The 22,996-nt window shown below is 36.3% G+C and overlaps 1 pseudogene across 1 annotated transcript; it reads left to right on the top strand.

Annotated features, from left to right (window-relative positions):
- The first annotated feature begins 7,109 nt into the window (after positions 1 to 7,109).
- LOC114287047 (chitinase 2 pseudogene) lies at positions 7,110 to 8,279 on the top strand (annotated as a pseudogene). Its single transcript, XR_014350647.1, has one exon. The product of XR_014350647.1 is annotated as a chitinase 2 pseudogene (transcript).
- Positions 8,280 to 22,996: the final 14,717 nt, after the last annotated feature.

Raw genomic sequence — 22,996 nt, forward strand, 5'->3', positions numbered from 1 at the left:
TGTTTTTTCAATCTTTAATTGGTTCCTTCGCACACTTGAAAAGCTCATATTCTCAAGCTTTTCAGCCGCAATTTATTTGTTTATTTTTTTGGGCTGGTTGGTTGCTTGGATTTTACTCCTACTTGTCACTTTAATAGGTCTAATTTTCTTTTAATTTGGTTAAAAAAAACCTTTTTTTTTTTTTTTTTTTTTTTTTTTTTTTTTGTGTGTAAGCATCTTTAATCTTTTAGCTCTCATTGCTAAAGCTATATAGATTGATATTTGCTTCTCCTTTTTGATGAAACCCCTCCTAGTGGTTTTATCTTTAACTAGAAAGATTACAACAAAAGAAAAGAACAAGAGGCAATACATATCATATTATGTACAATGAAGATGAATCAATCACAATCAAAATAAACATAATAAATAAATAAATAAATAAAACATAATCGTTATTTTTAGAAGGACAAAAAACTCGTTAGTCATTATTTCAATTTGATATTTCCGTTCAAATTGGATTTTAAAAGTAAACAATTTTGTAATGTATGTTAGTTACCTAAGGTGTACAGGTAGAAAAAAGTGAAGGCAATTTGGATAGAATGACCAAATTAAAACTGGACTTAAAGTGTAAGAGTTAAATTGTTCTACTTAAAACAACAGAAAAGAAAGTGAAATTTGAGTCCAACTATAGGGGTGAAAAATGTAATTTATCCAAGGAATATTTCAAATTGAAACAAAAGGGAACAAAGTGAAATTCGGGTAAAATTATAAGGGTGAAATGTGTAATTTACCCAAGGAAAAATGAAAGCGAAATCTTGGAAGGAGTCCTTATTAAAAATAATCAATAAAGATAAATAACATTTTGTCAAGTATCCTGATAAAAATTAAATAAATAATATATAACAATTCCCAAAATCTTACCATATACCCTAGTAATATAAAATGATGGGCAAACCAATATATCGGGGTATAAATGGTTCGGTTTGGTTGGTGTTAAGAATATATTTAGCATCAAACTAATTTTTTCGATTTTTATAATTGAGAAACCGATACAGACCGTATGCTACAGTTCAATTTGATCGATTTGATGTACAAGATAAACTTACATGAAATTTTAAAATATTTTATAGTAGATTATAGAATTTTACATTGAAAATAAATGAAGAAAATATATGAAAATTGCTCTATAAATGTTTTCCACCCTAATTTTTATCATAAAAACGTATTATGTTAGTTACTTCTCATATAATGTTCAAAAAACTATAATATAAAAATATTTAAATATGATATTTGGTCGGTTTGGTTTGCATTAGTGTAAAAGGTTTCAAAATCGAAACAGATCGTATGTTATAAAAAATGAAAAATAGACCGAAAACTAAAATTTCGATCGGTTTTGATTGGTCGACTCAATTTTATCAGTTTTTCTTACATTCTTACCAATATACAATATTTCTTTTCTTTCCTTTTTTGGATAGCCAATGAAGTGAAACTCTGAATCCTAACTCAGGATCTCTGTTAGGGTGAATAATAGTGAACATCAAATTGTGATTTTCAGCCATCAGGAGGGGAATAAAAGAGAATAGGGGAATGAAAAACTATATTACATGGTATAGGAGAATTCAAACCCGAACATCACATTCAATAAGGGATTGTCTCATTCACCAAAACCAAGACGTGTAACCAAGAAGGATACATCTTATAGTAAAGCCAATAATCGGGAGAGGTAGGGTGGTATGAAACTTCCATATAGAAATAAGAGACTAATAGGAATTTTTCTGTTAAAGTCTTTTTGCAAGCAAGTTGAAAGGAAAATGGGAATGGAAAAGAGTTTTAGGAGAGTAATTTGGAAAAAATGTATCTTCAAAAACTCAACTGTTTTGTCGGTAATATATCACTTATGGAAAGGATTACCACAAGAGAGGAGTTACTGAAAAGAAAGATTACCCCAAGTGACTCAAAACTTGAGTTGTGCTTTCTTGCCAACTATTTTCTGTCTATGTCTACTTCTTTCTTGTTGTGCATCTGGTTGGTTGGAGTGCTTGTAACCTATTGGGGTTTTGTTCTGCTCCTCGAAGGGTGTAATTACCTTTGTCGTAAGTCTATTTTAATACATTGATCTTTTGCTAATAAAAAATAAATAAAAAATAAATAAAAAAAGGCACGACACTAGGTGCACATGACAACTTTGGCAAGTTGTAGGTGCATGCCTGCCGGGTGACTAGGCTAAAATTTGACTTGGCTTTGGACAGTTGATCTAAGTGAGGTGACGAAATGACAACGTGCGTTTATGTAGTGTTCAAGGACTAGGGCTTAAATTTGACTAGTCTTTTGGCTCTTCATTACATTGTTTTAGTGGAGTTCAAATCATGTACTCCAAGAGAAACTATAAGAAAAATGTGCCATATATTGTTAATTACTGGTTCACCAAATTAACATATAAAACTATAAGTATACAATATTTATTTTCTTATTTTTTGTATAGGCAATAAAAGGTAAAGTCTGCAACCTAGCTAGCATCTCTGTTAGGGTAAATAATGAACATCAAATTGTAAAAATAAAAATAAAACAATTCTTAGTCATCCGTACGAGGAGAATAGAAAAAGAGGGAACATTACACGCAACACTAAAACTTAAACACCAACATTGGGTTTTGCTATTTGCACATACATTAAATAAATTTTTTATTACCATTTTACCCTTGAGCACAATTACCATTCAAAAAAATTACAAAAAATCCAAAAAAAAAAAAAAAAAAAATGTTTGGGAGCACTAGGGGAGCACTAATGATATGGCAGTAGGCCCCGCCCACTTTCTATGCCTTGTTTTCTTTTTTTTTTTTCTTTTGTTTTTGTCATTCCCAATGCATTAGTGCTATTAGTGATGTATTTTTTAGCGGTCTAAATCATTGTTGAAAAAATAATTCTAAGTGCACCTACCTCCTCCACCACCACCACCACCCACAACCCCTCTTCCTTCCCTTAGCTGCCACCTCCCCTCCCAACAGCCCCCACCCCCATCTGCTACCTTAACCCCTCTTCTTCTCATCTTGTCACCCCTAGCCCCTCCCTCGCCATCCACACAATGCAGCCCCTCCCTATTTATGCCATCTCAACCCAAATGACCACCACCCAATTGCAAAAGCCTGTTTGCGACAATTGTGGTCGTAAAAGAGAAGATAAGAAAAAGAGCGGGTGGAAATTTTGATATAGATTGTACTGATTTAAAAATAACTAAATAGATTGGAAATAGATTGTATAGATTGCAAAAACCTATCAGCACAATCTATATTCAAAAGATGCACAATATATTGGAAATTTTGATATAGATTTTACCGATTAAATTTAGTTATTTTTGAATTTAGGAAACGGATGTACTTAGAATGTGAAAATTATTAAACAATCCCCTAGAACCATGTGGTGTTACCTATGTAGTACTCCCAACAAATGAAAAAATGCAATCCATGCTAAGGCCTCGTTTGGCAAGTGGTGGTTTTAGCTTGAAAGTCAAAAAATTACTAAAAAAATTAAAAAGTCTACAATTTTATCCTATAAACCTATGCACAGTGACAGTGTACTAACAGCAGTGTACTATCACAGTGTACTAGGCAGTAGTGTCTTGATGCCTATTGTACTAAGCCACATCCTACAATATGATTTGATATTTACAAATATATTATATTGTTTTATATGTTTTCAAACATATTATATTGTTTTATATGTACTAGGCAACAGCCATGCAGCCTTGGCATTAGTCTGTCGTCTGCTGCATTTCTGTCAAATTACTCACTATTAATTATTTATATTATTTATTTTCACATCTTTTTATAAAAAGTTAAAAAGTTCATCTCAAACATATTAATTCTTTTTATATCGTATTTTAATCAAAATGCCAAAAAAATTACTAAAAAACATGTTCCCAAACGAGGCCTAAATAGGCCATCCCTATCTCCCAACTACCTAACAAAGATGAGTTATCATGTCCTACTTGTAATATTTTCTATTTCACCATTAATTTGAACCACCACGTAAACAGCATCACATAATATTCCGATAGTACCCAATGATTACTTCTTAGAATGTGGGTGAACTTGAAAGTTTAGTGAGTGCAAATAGCCCCGAACATTACACCCAAAAAAGGTGTATCTCATCTACTAGGCGAACACTTAAAGACGGCAAGATATTTAGGAGTTTGAAGAGACGCATATCAGTTACACAGGATACATCTCAAGGAAAAAACCAATAATTGGGAAAAGGTAGGGTCTGAAACTTCCATGGGATGTCAGGTTCCGCTGATGAATCCAAGAGAATCGAGTTTGAGATGAAGAAGAGGACAACAAAATACAATACTAAGAGCCTAACGTCTTTTGAGTTATTGGGAAACACATTGCTTACTAAAATTGTGGGTTGGTGTTTTTTTAATAACAGTTATTCGTTGTCTATTGTTGTCTGAAGAATCAATGGACCGATTCTGACTTATCAGGATGTAGATGTAGTTGTTTTTTATTCATTTGTTGCATCTTTGACCTTTTCTTTCAGAAAAAAAATGTCCTTTAAACATTGATTTTATTATTAAGGAATCAAATCATTTTACCACGAATTGAAAGCGAAGCGCGTGACTTGGATTCATCTTTTTGTCGTTGGCTACGAACTGGAATCCGCACAAGCCGTTGCAAAGAAAGAGCCAACTCATCTGACTGTACTTGATAATTTGGCTGTTGTTGCCTTGTAATCATCTTGTTTGTACTTGCCCTCTCGGCATGGAAGTGGCTTGAGGAATCCAACACCGGAAACTTTTTTTTACTACCAGGAGTCTAACACTGAAACTCAAGAGGCTTTCCATTTGAAATCTAACACTGAACCCCTGACCGGTTGGGCATGCACGGTAGCATGAAGTTCATGGTCACTCTGCAATTGTTGGGAAAAAAATTAAATAATCAGGTTACTTGACAAGGCTTAAAAATGCAACTTCATAGTCGATCAGCCTATGCCTCTGTTATAGATATGTTTAATGATATTATAGTACTCTACACGGATATGGACATGCAACATGACACAAACACGTTGAACCATCAATTTTCAAAAAATGCAAAACACATCATGTGAGAGACACAAAATATATAGTTTTATATATTAATTATACGATATATATATATATATATATATGAATATATTATTCATAAATAATAATAAAAAAATGCAGCATAACTCTATTTCTTATAAATTTAGGTTTTATTTCTTTTAGCATTATATCCTAATTTTTTATGTTCAAACTTATAATTAGTTTTATGTGTGTCTAAGTGACAAACATTATATCCTCCAAGTGTCCGGGTCTAAAACATTTTCAATAAAATAGGACAAGTTTGAACGAGTGTTAGACATGTGTCAGAAAGTTGTCCTATGAGTGTTGGTTTCTGACACGAATACTCTACCTTCTCAGAAGTGTCTATGCTTCTTCGGTTCTGTATTAATAATAAGATAATTACATATGCCATACCATTTCAAGCGATTCACGCTTTTGAGGGAATAGTGTTGGGATCTAGGATCCCGCCCAAGACCTTATAGAAATTATACCAAGCAGAAAAACACACCCACATTCAAGGAGACACAATATTTAACGTGGTTCGGCCTCAATGCCTACGTCCACGGGAGAGTAGCCGGTTATCACTATAACAATGGAGATATTACAGAAAGATTACAATAGAGGAGGAGCTCACACTCTCCTCACTCACCCACTCACCCGTCTCCCTCGCTCACACCGAGGGAGACGGTCTCTCCGCCTCACATATCTCAGCTTGCTCTGCTCTCTCACTCTCTCTCAATTCAACTCTCCCCTTAACCTCCATTTATACACTAACAGAATAGGGAGAGCTTGGCTGTCCTTGCACATGGCCAGCTCCTTCTCCACATGTTGCAACTTCTTTCACATGGCCAACACATGAGAAAAGATCACCTTTGTGCATTTGTAGCTGGGAACATGGCAACCACGTGGCAACTCTTGCTGACGTGGCTTATGACGTGGCCGACACGTCGCTGCTGACGTGGGCCCACATGGCGTGCTCGTCGTGGACACGCGCTGCTCCCACTCACCTTCTTCCTTCGTCCGCGCGTGGGGCGCGTGGGTGAGACTGGTCCGACGCGCCGACAGCCTTCACGGCGCGTGATGGCGCGTGCAGAGACTGGGCCTCACGTGCCTTCTTCAGGTGGCGCGTGAGGGCGCGTGGGGCCTCCTCTGGATGTCTGCTTTATATTTCTGGACTCCTCTCGTCGAGCCCTTGCTCCTGGTATGCTCAAAATCTGATTTCGAGCAACTTGATTTCTGGGCAGTTTCAAACAACACGCTGTTTTTGTTCCGAAACGCCACCAACGAGGCTCTGATACCAATTGTTGGGATCTGGGATCCCGCCCAAGACCTTATAGAAATTATACCAAGCAGAAAAACACACCCACATTCAAGGAGACACAATATTTAACGTGGTTCGGCCTCAATGCCTACGTCCACGGGAGAGTAGCCGGTTATCACTATAACAATGGAGATATTACAGAAAGATTACAATAGAGGAGGAGCTCACACTCTCCTCACTCACCCACTCACCCGTCTCCCTTGCTCACACCGAGGGAGACGGTCTCTCCGCCTCACATATCTCAGCTTGCTCTGCTCTCTCACTCTCTCTCAATTCAACTCTCCCCTCAACCTCCATTTATACACTAACAGAATAGGGAGAGCTTGGCTATTCTTGCACATGGCCAGCTCCTTCTCCACATGTTGCAACTTCTTTCACATGGCCAACACATGAGAAAAGATCACCTTTGTGCATTTGTAGGTTGGCAAGCTTGTGCACTCACATGTGAAGGGAATCACCCCTCACATGGGATGATATCCCACAAATAGCATACTGCATACACATTATTACTATTGTAGATTAGGCCAAGATAAAACAAGACAGCGCACAACAGCAGATCCCTCTTACACATAAATTATAATAACTGAAAGACAGAATATGCATTGTACACAAGTTGGCCTGCATACAGAAATGAAGATTTTAAGTAAAAAAAATAAGACACCAGCATAGAAACAAATACATTATTGACTAGTAAATAGTTTTAATCAATTTGCTTGTATAAATACCTCTTGGAAACAGAAACTCTTCATCCAATAAGCATGGCTACATCAAAGCTCCTTGTTTGTACGTGTATTTTTCACATCCTCTTCACCACTTCTTCAATAATCCATGCAGCCCCAACAAACTCGAAGCTCTTCAGAGAATACATAGGAGCTGATGGCAACAACATTCGTTTTTCAGATGTACCCATTAATCCCAATGTTGATTTCCATTTCATCCTTTCCTTTGCCATTGACTACACAAACACAGCTTCCCCTACCCCAACTAACGGTGACTTCAGTGCCTTCTGGGACACCAAGAACCTCAGCCCATCTCAGGTTTCTTCCATCAAGGCCCACCATCCAAATGTCAAGGTAGCTATGAGTCTTGGAGGTGATACCGTTAACAATCACACTGTCTTCTTCAGCCCTGCAACAATAAGTTCTTGGGTTAGAAATGCTATTAGTTCAATCACTCGGATAGTCAAAGAAAACAATTTGGATGGAATTGACATCGATTATGAACACTTCCATGCTGATCCCAATACATTCACCGAGTGCATTGGACAGCTAATATTCAACCTCAAACAAAGTAAGATTGTGTCATTTGCATCAATAGCACCATATGATGATAATAATGTCCAGCCACATTACTTGGCTCTGTGGAGCAAGTATGGGCATCTAATAGACTATGTGAACTTCCAATTTTATGCCTATGACAAGGGGACAACTATTCCTCAGTTTCTACAACATTTTGAGACTCAAACCTCAAACTATAAAGGAGGTAGAGTTTTAGTGAGCTTCAGCACCGATGCAAGTGGTGGCTTGAAGCCTAAAAACGGGTTCTTTACAGCCTGCAGTATGCTCAAAAGTCAAGGTAAACTTCATGGCATCTTTGTTTGGTCTGCAGATGACTCCAAGGCGGATGGTTTCCCTTTCGAGATGCAGTCACAAAACCTTTTGGCCAGCGCAAAATGATTTCTCAGTTGTATTGTTGATGATGCGGGAAGTGCACACTCCAAGTCGGCATGGAGATTTTATTTATGTTTATTCATTTTATTTATAGTTTTATCAGGATTAGTAATATTTAGTTTCCTATTTTGTTAGAATTTCGTTTCCTATTTTTTATTACGGTTATTAGCCTATAAGTAAGATGTTTTGACATTCTATTAGACAACTTTGGCTTAACAATATTGAGATTAGAGCTGTGACCATTGTGTTAGTATTTCTTCCTCTCTCTTCTATTCTTCTCCTACTGCGTTCTACGTCAATTGTTTTGTAATGATGTTAATTTTTTCATTAAGAAGATAATATGAATTTGACTTTTGCAAATTCTTTTATGATGTGTTTAGTTGAGGGATTTGAGGAGGGATTTGGAAAGGGAAAAAGAAAAGGTGTGTGAAATTATGTGAAATATAGGTATATTTTTTTCACATTTCACCTATCTTTTTCATTTCCCTTTCCAAATCTCTCCTCAAATCCCTCAACCAAACACAGTATTAGGAGGGCTTTTATAACCAAATAAATTTATTGAGAATCATCTAAGATCAATAACAATAATTTTGATATGATTATCTTAATATAATGATGTGGAGCCAGCCACAGCATTGGTCAAGGCGTATGTGTCAGCTAATAAGACTGAAATCTGTATATGTAGAGACAGATTTTATTTATTTAATTTTAGCAGTTGTGGAGGATGGGATGAATTGTAATTGTGATCAAGTATCACAGGGTGGGAAGGTGAGAAGCATAAGATGCTGTGAATCCAAAAAGTACAAATCTGAGTAACAACGATGATAATGTCCAAACCCTCAACAATCCAATTACTGGTAAGTTGACACTTCCAGTTCAGCCCTGCACTTACTATTCTTAATCGCCGGGTTCAACTCTAAAAATAAAAAATATATATTTATTCTATTATATAAAACGAGTTAGTGTGAACACTATCACGATTTTTATTTTTTCAAGAATGTCCACTATCACGATTTCTTCTTCATCAAGCCATCCAAAGCTACTAATAAATTTTCCTCAATCATCAAATTATCAAAAAATTTAAATATACAATTACAAATGCTACGTTTACAGCCACCACTAATTTATATCTAGATATATGGGCTCATGCTTAGCATTTTGGCCTGTTGACAATCACAATAAGGCCAATATTGTAATATTTATCAAAAAAAGTATGGCCGGCCAATATTCTAATGCCAACAACTGTTCTAGAGAAAAAAACATAATCGTTATTTTGTTAAAACATGATTCCAAAGGGCGTCACCTCCCTATCACAAAAGTCCGAGCCATGCCACCCATGCCTAGGCCAATACTGGCAAAAATAGAAATAATTTGAGCTCAAGTGGGAATTGCCCTCGAGCACCCAGACTTGAGCAAAATCGGGCCACCAGTCATCGTACCGGTCAATTTGAGGTATTAGTAGCAAATGGGTGATTCCACACACTGGCCTGTGATCTGGAATTGGTTTACCATGCAAGCTTGAAATGGTTTTCTCGGCACGTCATCGAGGACTTGTGGCTCCAATGGATCTAACCATCTCACGTGCTTGGAATTGAGATGTTTTAACAAAATGTCATTTGAAATTGTGTCGCCAAATCTTAGGCTGACATGGTTTGAGGTCTCAGCACCCTTTGTACATGTTTCTATTGTTACTGCATAGGTACAATTTTCCTACAATGTTAAAGAATGAAACAATTTATTAGACAATCTGTGATAGTCTCAAAACTGATGATTAGTTGGGCTAAATGTGTTGTTTCATGAACCCTCCCTACCGATAGTGGGCCTATTTGGGCTAAAAACTCACAATTTTTTCATTTTTGAAAACTGTTTCGAAAAACAAAAAAGAAGAAATCTGATATGAAAAAATTTGACAAGCTATCAGAAAACACCCAATTTTAAATTATTTTTGATTTCTCATCGATTTTCATGTGAAAATGAAAATTATGGAGTTTTTGAGTGTTTTTGTTTTATGAAATTATTAAAACAAAACGATGCCAAACATGATAGCGAATAATAAATTAAAACCCTACCACAAATGTCAAGACAATAGCTCAAATCCAGACTACAAATAAAGCAAAAAGGCCGAGAAAATAAACAAATGCACTACTCTCAATAAAAATAGAACAATAAAAAAGCCTCTGTCCTCATTTGATTCTAGGACAAATTACAAATACCTCCCTTAAGGTTTGGTGAAAATACAGATTCCCCTTGAGATTCCCGCCCCATGAGATTTATATTTTCATAACAAATTATCCCCTGAGGTTTTTATTTTTATACAGATTCCCCCTAATTTGTTATGCAAATTTGACCTTCAAGGGGCAATTTGTAATTTCTCAAACCTCAGGAGGAATCTATATTTTCACCAAACTTCGAGGGGGTGTTTGTAATTTGCCCTTGATTCTATAATTATATGAACCATGAAACAAAAATTTCTTAAATTTGATACCATGACTTTGCCTATCATTGCTTTGTTCTCAATCACTTTCAATCATAAAACTCGCAGTACAAAAAAAATAATATATAAATTTTAAGGACAGAAAATCATGTGCCGAGAGACTCATGCCGTTCAATACCTTCTTTTCCGGCAAGAGACTTTCACTTAGAGCAATTACAGATGCAAAAGAAAGAAATAGAACACAGTGAAAAGAAAGATCTTCTGCAATCAATCATCCTTATTGATAGGTAAAGCTCATTTCCTAAGAAAATAAGCTCCCGCAAGTTCCAGTTAGACACTTCAATCCTTGCAATTTATACTCTGTTTTTTAAATCTTTAATTGGTTCCATCGTACACTCGAAACGCTCAAATTCTAAAGCTTTTCAGCGGCAATTTATTTGTTTATTTTTTGGGGCTGGTTGCTTGGGTTTTACTCCTACCTTATCACTTTAATAGGTCTAATTTTCTTTTAATTAGGTAAAAAACCCTCCTTTTTTTTTTTAAATTTTATAAGCACCTTTAATCTTTTAGCTCTGATTGCTAAAGCTATATAGATTGATATTTGCTTCTCCTTTTTTATGAACGAAATGACCAAATTAAAATTAGATTTAAAGTGTAAAGATTAAGTTATTTAAATTGAAATAACAAAAAATAAAGTGAAATTTGGGTCCATTGTACGCGTGAAAAGTGTAATTTACATAAGGAATAACGAAAGCAAAGAAAATCTTGGAAGGAGTCCTTGTTTAAAATAATCAATAAAGATAAATAATATTTTGTCAAGTACCCTGATAAAAAATAAACAAATAATATATAACAATTCCCAAAATCTTACCATATACTCTAGTAATATAAAATGACTAGCGTATACCCGTGCCTGAAGTTACAGTGTAAATAAATAAATCCTAAATAAATGAAACTCACCACAACTTACCAATTACCAATATTGCTTAACTAAACAAATTAAAATCACAAATTTAACAGAGAAGCAGCAATGAATTGTAAACAACGTAAAATTAAGTTTTATTGATACAATAGTAAAAAATAAACAATTTCTCTAAAATTAATATTATTATATAACATTCTAATAATTTAATATAAGACTTATTCTACACTACATAAACAACATAAAATTTATTATTTGAAGTAATGTATTTATTATTTAATTTTTTTTAAAGTTGAAATAAATGGATTTATTTTTTTCCCACAATTTACATTACTTATTTATTCATATGTAAAAAAAATTATTATTTCATCTTTTCTCAATCATATATTATTTTCAATTTTCAATTTTTATTTTCAAGTCATTAAACTTCTAATTGATGCATATTGAAAAAATACAGGTTAATATAGCTTACATAATTACAAAAATTAAAAAATAAATAAATATAGAAGTAAAAAAATCAAAATAATAAATCTAATGGCCTTACAATAAATTACAATTTTTTGATAGAGAATGAAAGATTAAGAAATCATTTGAGAATAATAAACAATTCAAACAATCTCTTATTTATTAATTAAAATTAAAATTAAAATTATTTAAGAAGATAACAATATTTTGGTGGGTCCAGAACTCCAGATTATTCGGCAATGCTTAATGCCCAAAATGAAACTAAGTAGGTGTACAATGGAGGATGAAAGAGGCATAGATTCTGCTCATCCTCAACTTCAGATTTCACATAGCAAACCATATGCATACGTTTCGTCTGTTAAGAAAAAAGTTTTAAAAAAAGCTAACCATATATGCGTGTATTATTAAACTCTCTTCTAACTGGCATAATCAATACGGCAAAATACATATACATTCATGTAGATAGGACAGAGATTTATCTAATGGTAGAGTTAGCTCCCTCTAGTCGAACTGGTCAAAGACTTGATCTGAATCCTATGGAGCATTAATTCAAACATGCACAACACAGTCTCACTGTTCAATTTAGCCCATTCTTAATAGACAGATTCCAAAAATCTCCCCACAAAACGGTAATATCACATGTAATTGCGTAAAATCTCAGCCTTTGACCGAATTCACATGAGATCAAATTTATAATAATAATAATTTACATATTGTTGGTGATTAATGATTAAATAGAGAAAATGAGCGATCAATACAAAGCTTTGACTAATCCGTAGCCTAGATTACAAACAACCCTTCATACAGCTAAGTGCATTGATATCATGAAACACAAAAACTACAAAACAAAAAAAAACAAAAAAAAAATTTAATTAATTCATCGTAACATTAGAGACACTAACTAAACTGAGGAAAAGAAGAAAAAATAATTAAAAAATAGAAGAAGAAGAAGAAGATGGTTTTGAATCCTTTATCTTACGCTTTCTTCGCAAGCCTTTCAAGCCGAAATCTGAAATTTCAAGTAGAACTGAATCTGTAAAATTTTATCGAATCAAGCTACTGCAAAATTTTGATTCAAAACTTCTGAAGCACAGTAGAGAGAGAGAGAGAGAGAGAGAGAGAGAGAGAGCAATTAGAATCTCACCTGGAAATTAACCCTAATGCTTCGCAGAAACTCTATTTTCTGCTTTCTTCGCCAGCCTTTCAAGCCGAAATCTGAAATAGGAAGAGAGGGAACTCAACAAGTCTTTTTATGATGAGAACAAAGAAGAGAGAGAGAGAGAGATAAAGATAAAATAGAAACTCAACAGGTCTCTTTTATGATGAGAATAGAGAAGGGGGAGAGATAAAGATAAATTAGAGAAGAGACGTGGATAAGCAGGAAGTTTAGTGTTTGGGTGAGAACCAAGAAGGGAGGAGATAAGATTGAATAACAGAGTGATCTTAAAGATAGAATGGAGATGAGACGTGTGTGAGTAGGAAGTTTAGGCCTTGTTTGGTTTGTGTTTCTCAAAAAATTTTGGAAAAAATTCTCTACAAATAAGTTTTCAAAAGTAATCAAACCAAACAAATTTTTCCAAAAAAAATTTCCAAAACTTGTTTGGTTTACAAATTTTCCAAACAAATCTCTCTCTCATACACATCAAATCAATCACTTTTCCAAAACTCTCTCTCAAAATAATTTTTCAAAACATCTTTTGAAAAAAAACCAAACCAAACAAATTTTCGTACTTTTTATCTCAAAACATATTTCTCAAATACAAACCAAACAAGGCCTTAGTGTTTGGGCGGGAAGTAAATTGATATATATTTAAAGGGGCTCATCTCATCCGTCTATCTAAATACACAATTGAATCATGACCGTTAAAATGTCCAAGTAGAACAATTGTCTCTAGAATAAATTCAAAAATCTTTCTCCGGTATTATATAGATGGGCAAACCAATATACAATATTTCTTTTCTTTTCTTTCCTTTTTTGGATAGCCAATGAAGTGGAACTGTGAATTCTAACTTAGGATCTTTGTTACGGTGATAATAGTGAACATCAAAATTGTGATTTTCAGCCATCAGTAGTAGGATGGGAATAAAAGAGAATAAGGGAATGAAAAACTATGGCACTGTTTGGGAAGAGAAGGTTGAGCCTATTATAGCCTCAAATTACAAATAAGCCAAAAAATTTCACTGTTCAAAGTTTTTTTTAAAAGAAAAAAAAAAATACGCTACAGCTGCCGGCAGTGTATGCATAGCCTAAACTGTCAAAGTGTCAAATTATTACATCACTTGAGAAATTACAATTTTGTCCCTTTACATCAATTTAAAAACTTATAATATTAGGGACAAATTAGTCATTTTAAATTCAAACATCATTTCAACACACTTTTCAATACAAGAACTCAAATAAAAATCTATCTCATCTTCCCAAACATAAAAACTAAAATAACCTACTAAAATAGCCAAAAAACTTTTAAAATAATCACTTCCCAAACGAGGCTCATATTACATGGTGTAGGAGAATTCAAACCCAAATATCACATTCAATAGGAGAGTGTCTCACACCAAACCCAAGACGTGTAACAAGAAGGATACATCTTAAAGTAAAGCCAATAATTGGGAAAGGGAGGGTGGTCTGAAACTTCCATATAGAAATAAGAAACTAGTAGGAATTTTTCTGTCAAGTCTTTTTGCAAGCAAGTTGAAAGGAAAATAGGAATGGAAAAGAGTTTTAGGAGAGTAATTTGTCTCCAAACTATACTGTTTTGTTGGTTATATATCATTTATGGAAAAGATTACCACAAGAGATGAGTTGCTGAAAAGAAAGATCACTCCAAGTGACTAAAAACTTGAGTTGTGTTTCCTTGCCAACTATTTCTTCTCTATGTTTGCTTCTTGTTGTTTTGCCTTGGTTGTGCATCTGGTTGGTTGCAGCGCTCATTATCTTTTGGGGTTTTGTTTTTGCTCCTCGAAGGATGTAATTACGTTTGTCATAAGTCTATTTTAATGCATTAATTTTTGCAGATAAAAAAAATGACATTAGGTGCACATGACTACTTTGGCACGTTGTAGGTGCCATGCCTGCCGGGTGACTAGGCTAAAATTTGACTTGGCTATGGACAGTTGATCTAGGTGAGGTGACGAAACGACAAGGTGTGTTTATGTAGTGTTTAATGACTAGGGCTTAAATTTGACTAGTCTTTTGGCTCTTGATTACATTGTTTTAGTGGAGTCCAAATTATCAACTCCAAGAGAAACTACAAGAAAAATGTGCTATATATTGTTAATTACTGGTTCACTACATTAACATATAAAACTATAAGTATACAATATTTATTTTCTTATTTTTAGGATAGGCAATAAAAGGTGAAGTCTGCAGCCTAGCTAGCATCTCTATAAGGGTAAATAACGAACATACAATTGTAATTTTTTTTTCCTCAGTCATTCGTAAGAGGAGAATAGAAAGAGAAGGCGCATTGTGTAACAGTAAAACATCGGGAACTACTATTTGCACAAACATTAACTTTAAGTTCAATTACAAAAAAATAATAATAAATTTTTTTATTGCCATTTTACCCTTGAGCACAATTACCATCCAATAAAAAAACTACAAAATTTCCAAAACAAAGAAAAAAATACAAAGTGCACCTACCTCCTCCTCCTCCACCACCACCCACAACCCCTCTTCCTTCCCCAGCGGCCACCTCCCCTCCCCACAGCTCCCACCCCCATCTGCTCTCCATCCAACTACCCTAGCCCCTCTTCTCCCCATCTTGTCATCCCTAGCCTCTCTCTTCCCATCCAGACATTGCAACCCCTCCCTTCCTCATGCCATCTTAACCCAAATGACCACCACCCCTTCATAAAACCCTATTTGCGGCGATTGTGGTCGCAAAAGAGAGGATAAGAAAAAGAGCTGGTTGTGGTAAAGGTCATGGCAACTTTGAGATTTGGGAAAGGAGCTGTTGGGGATAGAGGACAAGGGATAAGGGCGTCCGGTGGGGGTGGCTGCAATGGTCAGAGGTTGATGAGGTAGTGGCTGAGTGGGTTTCAAGTTAGTATTAGAAAGATTAGAGATTGGAATAATTTCGGTATTATGGTGGGTTTACTAAGACAATTTTAAAAACTAAAATTTAGGAAAGGGTGTACTATGAAAATTATTAAATAGTCCCCTAGTACCATGTAGCATTGTCTATGTAGTGCTTCCGACAAATAAAAAAACGCAAACCCACACGAAGTGGGTCATCCTTATCTCCTAACTACCTAATGAAGGTGAGTTATTCAACCACCATGTAAACAATACTACATGGTGTTCCGGGAGTAGCCAATAATTACTTCTTAGAATGTGGGTGAACTTGGAAGTTTAGTGAGTGCAAATAGCAGAACCCCTACATTACACCCCAAAAAAGGTATGTCTCATCCACTAGGCGACAGCAAGATATTTAGGAGTTTGAAGAGAGGCATATCAGTTACACAGGATAGGATACATCTCAAGGAAAAGACAATAAATAGGAAGGTAGGGTCTGAAACTTCCATGGGGATGTCATGTTCTGCTGATGAATCCAAAAGAATCGAGTTTTAGATGAAGAAGAGGACAACAAAATACAATGATTAAAGCCTAATGTCTTTTTGAGATATTAGGGAACACATTGCTTACTAAAATTGTGGGTTGGTGTTTTTTAATAACCTTTATGCGTGTCTTTTGTTGTCTGAAGTATCAGTTGACCGATTCTAACTTATCAGGATGTAGATGCAGTCGTTTTTTATTCATTTGTTGCATTTTGACCTTTTCTTTCAAAATGAATAAGTGTGTGAGTGATTTTCTGACCACACTGCCCGCTTAGTAACCAGCTGGAGAGCACCAGCAGAATAGATGGCACCTGCCTAGCCTGCAACAGAAAGAGAAAATTCCGGGGGTGGTTCGTCCACTCGAGGGCACTCCGACGATCAAGTCAGTATATCTCTCAAAGATAAATCAAGTGCTAAACTAACAAGCTTGAGTATCAAAAGCGTACCTTAGACCCATGGGGGTGCCTCTCTTTTATAGCCAACATAAACCTAGTCCCAATAGAAGCCTAAGTTCTATGGACTCAGGATTACTGCTAATCTTGGACTCCCAGTAAGATTAGGATAAACTCTCTAAGAGTCTTATCTTAATACAAACTGAAGTCTTCTCTGATTTTAGGACTCTTGCCCCTCATCCGCTTATCTCAGATTCCGATATCTTCGGAGGTCACCTCGGCCTATCTGAGATGACCTCGGCATAACAACCAGGACACATGGCACCTCGGCAGACACGTCGGCGTCACCTTGGCCACGTGTTGGTACTCAGAAAATATATCCCCATAACTGCCCCCTAGGTTCTATTACCTTGGCATTCTGAGGTGATGGAACCTACACTGTTCGTTCATCTGTGCCCCTCTGTCTGAGATCAAACTCGCCGACCTCAAAGTTCCCTGGACTTTTACTATCCACTTCTGTTAAGTATCAAGCTTCATGCTTTCCAAGCTGCTCGAGATCACACCTCCTAGCCGAGGTTCTTGTTTCATTAATTCGTAAAATCCAAGAGCTTTGCAACTGCTCCACTCACATTCTTCGGTGGGTTCCCGACTTCCAGTCATCTATTTGACTCCAGCGATCTTCATATCGGTGTTTATTTCTCCTGGTAGGTTCATAAACTCTTTTATTAAGCTCAATCTTTCATAACTCTTCTGAATCCGTTTACTTGTCCTCTGTTGTTTTCTATTTTCATATGTTTTCAAGTTTTGAACTGTTTGAATGCCTGGCACTGTTCTTGCCATATCTGCTTTCTGTTGCTAGCATTGTGTCTGGGTCATTACTTTCTTGTTCTTCACATATTTACTTAGTGCCTGTGTGCTTGGCTTTATTCTTGAACTTTGTCGTCTTCTTGACTCTGATTTTTCTCTTTTTTTTTCATTCAATCCTCTGGCTTTTTCTCTTTCTAGCTCTTTTGCTTAAATCTGTCATTGTTCCAAGCTTTCAAGCTCTGTAAATGTTTTCGTTCCTCTCCTCCGGTGAAGTTTATGTCATTCTGTCATTTTCGCATCCGTCGTCAGACTTCGGCAATTCTCATTCCGACTTCCCTCTTTCTGGTAAGCCATTGTTCCTCCTGGTTTTATTTCTTACTGTTTTCCAAGAAGCTCTGCTTCATTGTTAATCACCATTGCTATTTTACCCGTTATTTCTAAATCATCTTCTTGAATACACACTGTTCACACATCTGTTGATTTCTGCCACTGTTCTTGGTTTGACACACCTGTGCAATCTTTTTGTCTTGATTTCCTGATAGCTTCATCATCATTCTTGATTACGAATTACATTCTTGTTTCTGTTTTCTGTGTATTTTTTCAGATTCTTGCTTTCAATCCTTGCCTTCAAACTCCGAGGTGTCGATCGCCGAGAAGAGCTTTGATCAAATTTTTCAGGAGATCGATGCTGAGCTCGAGGCCAAGAAGGCAACTGAGAAGTCTTCCCAACTGTCTTCAATATCCTGCCATTGTTGCCGAGTAGTTTTGTTTCCTTCTTTTATGTAGCAACCCTCACCACTGTTTACCGATAACTACCGATTACCGCTAAACTGAGACTGATTGTGATTGATAACTGAAGTAATTGAACTGAATAAACTACTGAACTGACTGACTGAAATTGAAACTGAATTGACTGAGTATACCTGTTTAATTGTAATTCTATTTGTTTGGTTATTTGATTATCTGTTCGTGTCTTTATGTTTAAATTGCGAATTGAGGGCCTTATTGGCGGCCGAACCGAAAACCGATTAGTGTTTTATGATCATCGTGATTTATGTGATTTTATGGTGTAATTACCTGAAAACTGATTAGATATGATTAAATTAGATTAAAATGAATTAAATTGCATTTTTACACTTATTTACCATTTTTGCCACACTTAGTGGCCCACTACATGAGCCATGTTTGAGCCTTACACACTTGATCACATAGCACACTTCATCAGCCATTTTTCCTTGTTCTTGCCGACTTGAGAGAGTGAGAGGTAGTGAAAGCTTGAGTTCTTCACAATTTGGCTTGAATCTTGAGGAATTGAAAGCTTAAGTGCATAATTGAGCCTCTAGACTTGTAATTGAGGAACCTAGGTATGAATTTCATCCTTCTTATTATGTATTTAAGTCCCTTCTAGCATGGATCATGGTAGTTTAAAGAGCTAAGTCAAGAATTGGTTCATTAATGTTGAATTGGAGCTCATTCCATGCATGCATGTTTGAATTGTTGAATTTTGAGTTGATTCCATGGAGAATTGTCACTTGCATGCTCATGGTTATGTTAAGTCCATGTTTTCATCTTGTTTTTGTAAGAGTTAGCTCATTTGAGCTTATATTTAAAGCTTTGAAATGATTTAAATTCATGCATGTTTGCATGTTCTTCATATTCATGAAAATTGATTTCAAATTGAGTTGTTTGAAACACCCTTAGGCCTTGATTTTACAAATTGAGCTTTGAATCATGTTAAAATATGAGTTTTGATGTGTTTTCTGGAAAATTGGCCCAAGAGGATCGAAATTTATGGTTTAAAACTTGGTTTTGAGCTTGAGGTTCAAATCTAGAATTTTCAGAATTTAGACTCACGCTCGAGCGGGGTGATTGCTGCTAGAGCGTGGAAATCGTGCTCCCAGTATTTTTGTTCTATTTTGAAGTCTGCTCGAGCGGAATAATTTACACTCGAGTGGGACATTGTGTCTCATGCTCGAGCGGGTGTCGAGCGCCCAATCGAGCGTGATTTTCACCTATCCAGCACTTTTGACTGTTTTGCAGAACGCTCGAACGGGTAAGTCTACGCTCGAGCGGAAACCTTTGTCTGCATGTCCGCTCGAGCGGAGTAACCTACGCTCGAGCGTGACCCCTGTTTTCTGAAAAGTCTGAAAATGCTTTTAAAGTGCATCTTTGCATCATCATCTCATTCTAGGCATTCTTAGGCCTAGTTTAAGACATCTTATTGAGGATATAAATGTAGAACACACCGAGGCAAATTAGAGATTAAGTTATTATCTTTCCCAACTGTGTAGCTTAGTGTGTGTTCAATCTGTAACTGTGTAGGGTTGGCTACTGGGGACGCACTCTAGGTTTACTGTAGCCTGGAATTCTGTGAGTAACAACTGTGTAAAGATATGTTCAAAATTATTATCTTCTAAACAATTGCACTGTACTGCTTTCTGAACTGATACTGTTAATTGAATGAATGTATGTCCTATATTTTGAACTGTATTGTGGCATCCTTAGCAACTATTGTTTACTGTTACTGTTACAGAGATCTCTGTCGGTTCTCTTGTTGGAACCACTACTGTTACTGATTGATGGCCATCATTTACTGTTCGGTCTTTTAAGACCTACTGTTTACTGTACTGTTATGCTAATGGATGTACCACATATGACTGAATGACTGAAATACTAATTTAATGAACTGTTTTCATTACTGTAAGGACATTCATTCTCAACCCCTTTATGCATTGTGTTATTCACTAGGCTTTAGCTCACTGCTCATATATATATATAGGTGTACAAGCACCAGACCGCAGCTAGAAGCATCGGGGTAAACTCCAGTTTTGTCGAGCCAACCTATGTGCCTCAATGCGAGGTTCCGAGCCTGTCAAACTACGGCTTAGGGGTGTTTTTAATTCCCCCGTTTGTCTCTGTATCTGTTTTGTACGACTGTATAGACTGTTACGGTACTGTTTAATAGGGATTAGGTCCCTAAACTGAATGATTGTATATATATACTGTTTTGTCTTACTGTATATATTTGAATGAAAAGTCTTTTTGCATACAGACTGTCACAGCTCATTGGACATTGTTTATTTACTGTATTGGCTTCCGCCAGCCCCTGTACTCTGTATTACTGTATTACTGTTAAGCAGGCCTTCGGTAATCTTGGATTACTGGCCGGTTACGGTGCTAAACCCATAGGGGCAGGTTTGGGTCGTGACAGAGTGGTATCAGAGCGATACTTACCACGAGTTATACCGCACACACGTGTCCAACTGAGCTATAGGATGTCCTAGAAAAGTAAATAGGACATCGCATGAACATGATAAGTGTGTGGCTAGGACATGACTGAATATATGCTAATGTGTTAATCTGTTTAAACAAATGACTACCTATGTTGATAACTGTTATAACTGCCTATAGTGAAATGGATAATGCGAGAACTGCAAATGAATCTGAAACCTCATCCTCTGAGGCAAGAATGGAAAGACTGGAAAGAATGATGGAATTAATAACTGAAAGACTGGACCAACAACAGAATCAACAGCCCTCACCTCCTCCTCCAGTACAGCCAGAACAGAATATGAATGTTAATGATGGGGACATAATTGCTCTCACCCATAAGTTCAGCAAAATGAAACCACCATCCTTCCAGGGAGGCCTTGAACCGTTAAAAGCTGAAGCATGGGTTCTTGAGACTGAAAAATTGTTTGAGGTTTTTCCGTGCTCTGAAGCACATAAAGTGCTATTGGCCACCTTTACTCTGGAAGAAGAAACCAAAAGGTGGTGGATGCTTATCCGTGATAACAATACCGTTATGACTTGGGCTCAATTCAAAGGAGCCTTCTTCGAGAAGTATTTCTCTTAGTGTGTTAGGGATAGAAAGGTGACTGAGTTTGAACAACTGAAACAAGACACCATGTCGATTGCTGAATATGAGACAAAATTTACTGAACTTCCTGTTATGCACCACATATGGTGGACACTGATTATAAGAAGGCCAGAAAGTTTGAAGGCGGCCTTAATGTTGCAATACTCGATAGAATAAATGTCCTGAAATTACCGAATTATACAAATGTTCTTGACCGAGCCTTGATGGCTGAATCGAATATCGAAGCACTGAAAACTGAAACACCAGCGTCTGAATGGCGTGGTAAAAGGCAGGGTTTTAAATTCAAGAAAGGAAAGCATAACCCATTGAACAAGAAACAGAATACGGGGTCAACAACTAGCCCCAGCCTAGGGAGTGGTTTTATACCACCCTGTTCTGAGTGTGGCAAGAAGCACAAAGGGGTTTGTTACAAAATATCTGGAGCCTATTACAGGTGTGGTAAGGTGGGCCACATGGTTAAAGACTGCCCCTCTGCTCCGCAAGCCAGCAGTAAAGCTGCACCAAGTGTAGCAGCATCAACTGTTGCACCAAAACCGAACCCCAAAGCTATCGGAAAGAGCCTATGAAGCAAGGCCGAGTGTTCGCCCTAGTACCGGGAGACGTGCAGAATACCGAGACTGTTGTGTCAGGTATTCTCTCTATTTGTACTCAAAATGCTTATGTACTGATTGATTCGGGGTCTACGCATTCATATGTGTCGCAGGCTTTTTCGCGAAAATTGAATAGACCATTAGAACCCATGAATTATCTGTTAGCTGTATCATCACCCATTGGGGGATCTATGACCTGTTCATATATGTACCCTGCTTGTGAAATTATTAATGGAGATGCACATTTGTTTATTGACTTACTGCCTCTGAACATTGATCATTTTGATATAATACTAGGAATGGACTGGTTAACGAAATACTATGCCACCATAGACTGTGTAACGAAACAAGTAGTTTTCCGTCCATCGGGTTTACCCGAATTTGTGTTTAATGGGGTTGGAATAGTACCTCTTCCGTATTTGATTTCATCTGTGAAAGCTATTAAATTGCTTAGAAATGGGTGTAAGGGATATCTATGTTCTGTATTGACTGTATCTACTGATGATAATGCTAACGTGAACAGTATTCCTATAGTCAGAGAATTCCCAGATGTATTTCCAGATAATCTACCAGGGGATTTGATTGACAGAGAGATTGAATTTATCGTTGATGTGATTCTAGGAACGCAGCCAGTATCTAAAGCTCCTTACCGAATGGCCCCAACTGAACTGAAAGAATTGAAAGTGCAACTGCAAGAACTGCTAGATAAGAAGTTTATCAGGCCTAGCACTTTACCATGGGGCACTCCTGTTTTATTTGTGAAGAAGAAAGACGGCTCACTGAGACTGTGTATCGACTACCGTGAACTGAACAAGGTAACTGTGAAAAATAAATACACATTGCCATGTATTGATGACTTATTTGATCAGTTACAGGGTGCTCAAGTGTTCTTTAAGA

Source organism: Camellia sinensis, chromosome 14 (genome assembly GCF_055761805.1).
Source record: "Camellia sinensis isolate YWXY chromosome 14, ASM5576180v1, whole genome shotgun sequence".
NCBI classification, from domain to species: Eukaryota; Viridiplantae; Streptophyta; class Magnoliopsida; order Ericales; family Theaceae; genus Camellia; species Camellia sinensis.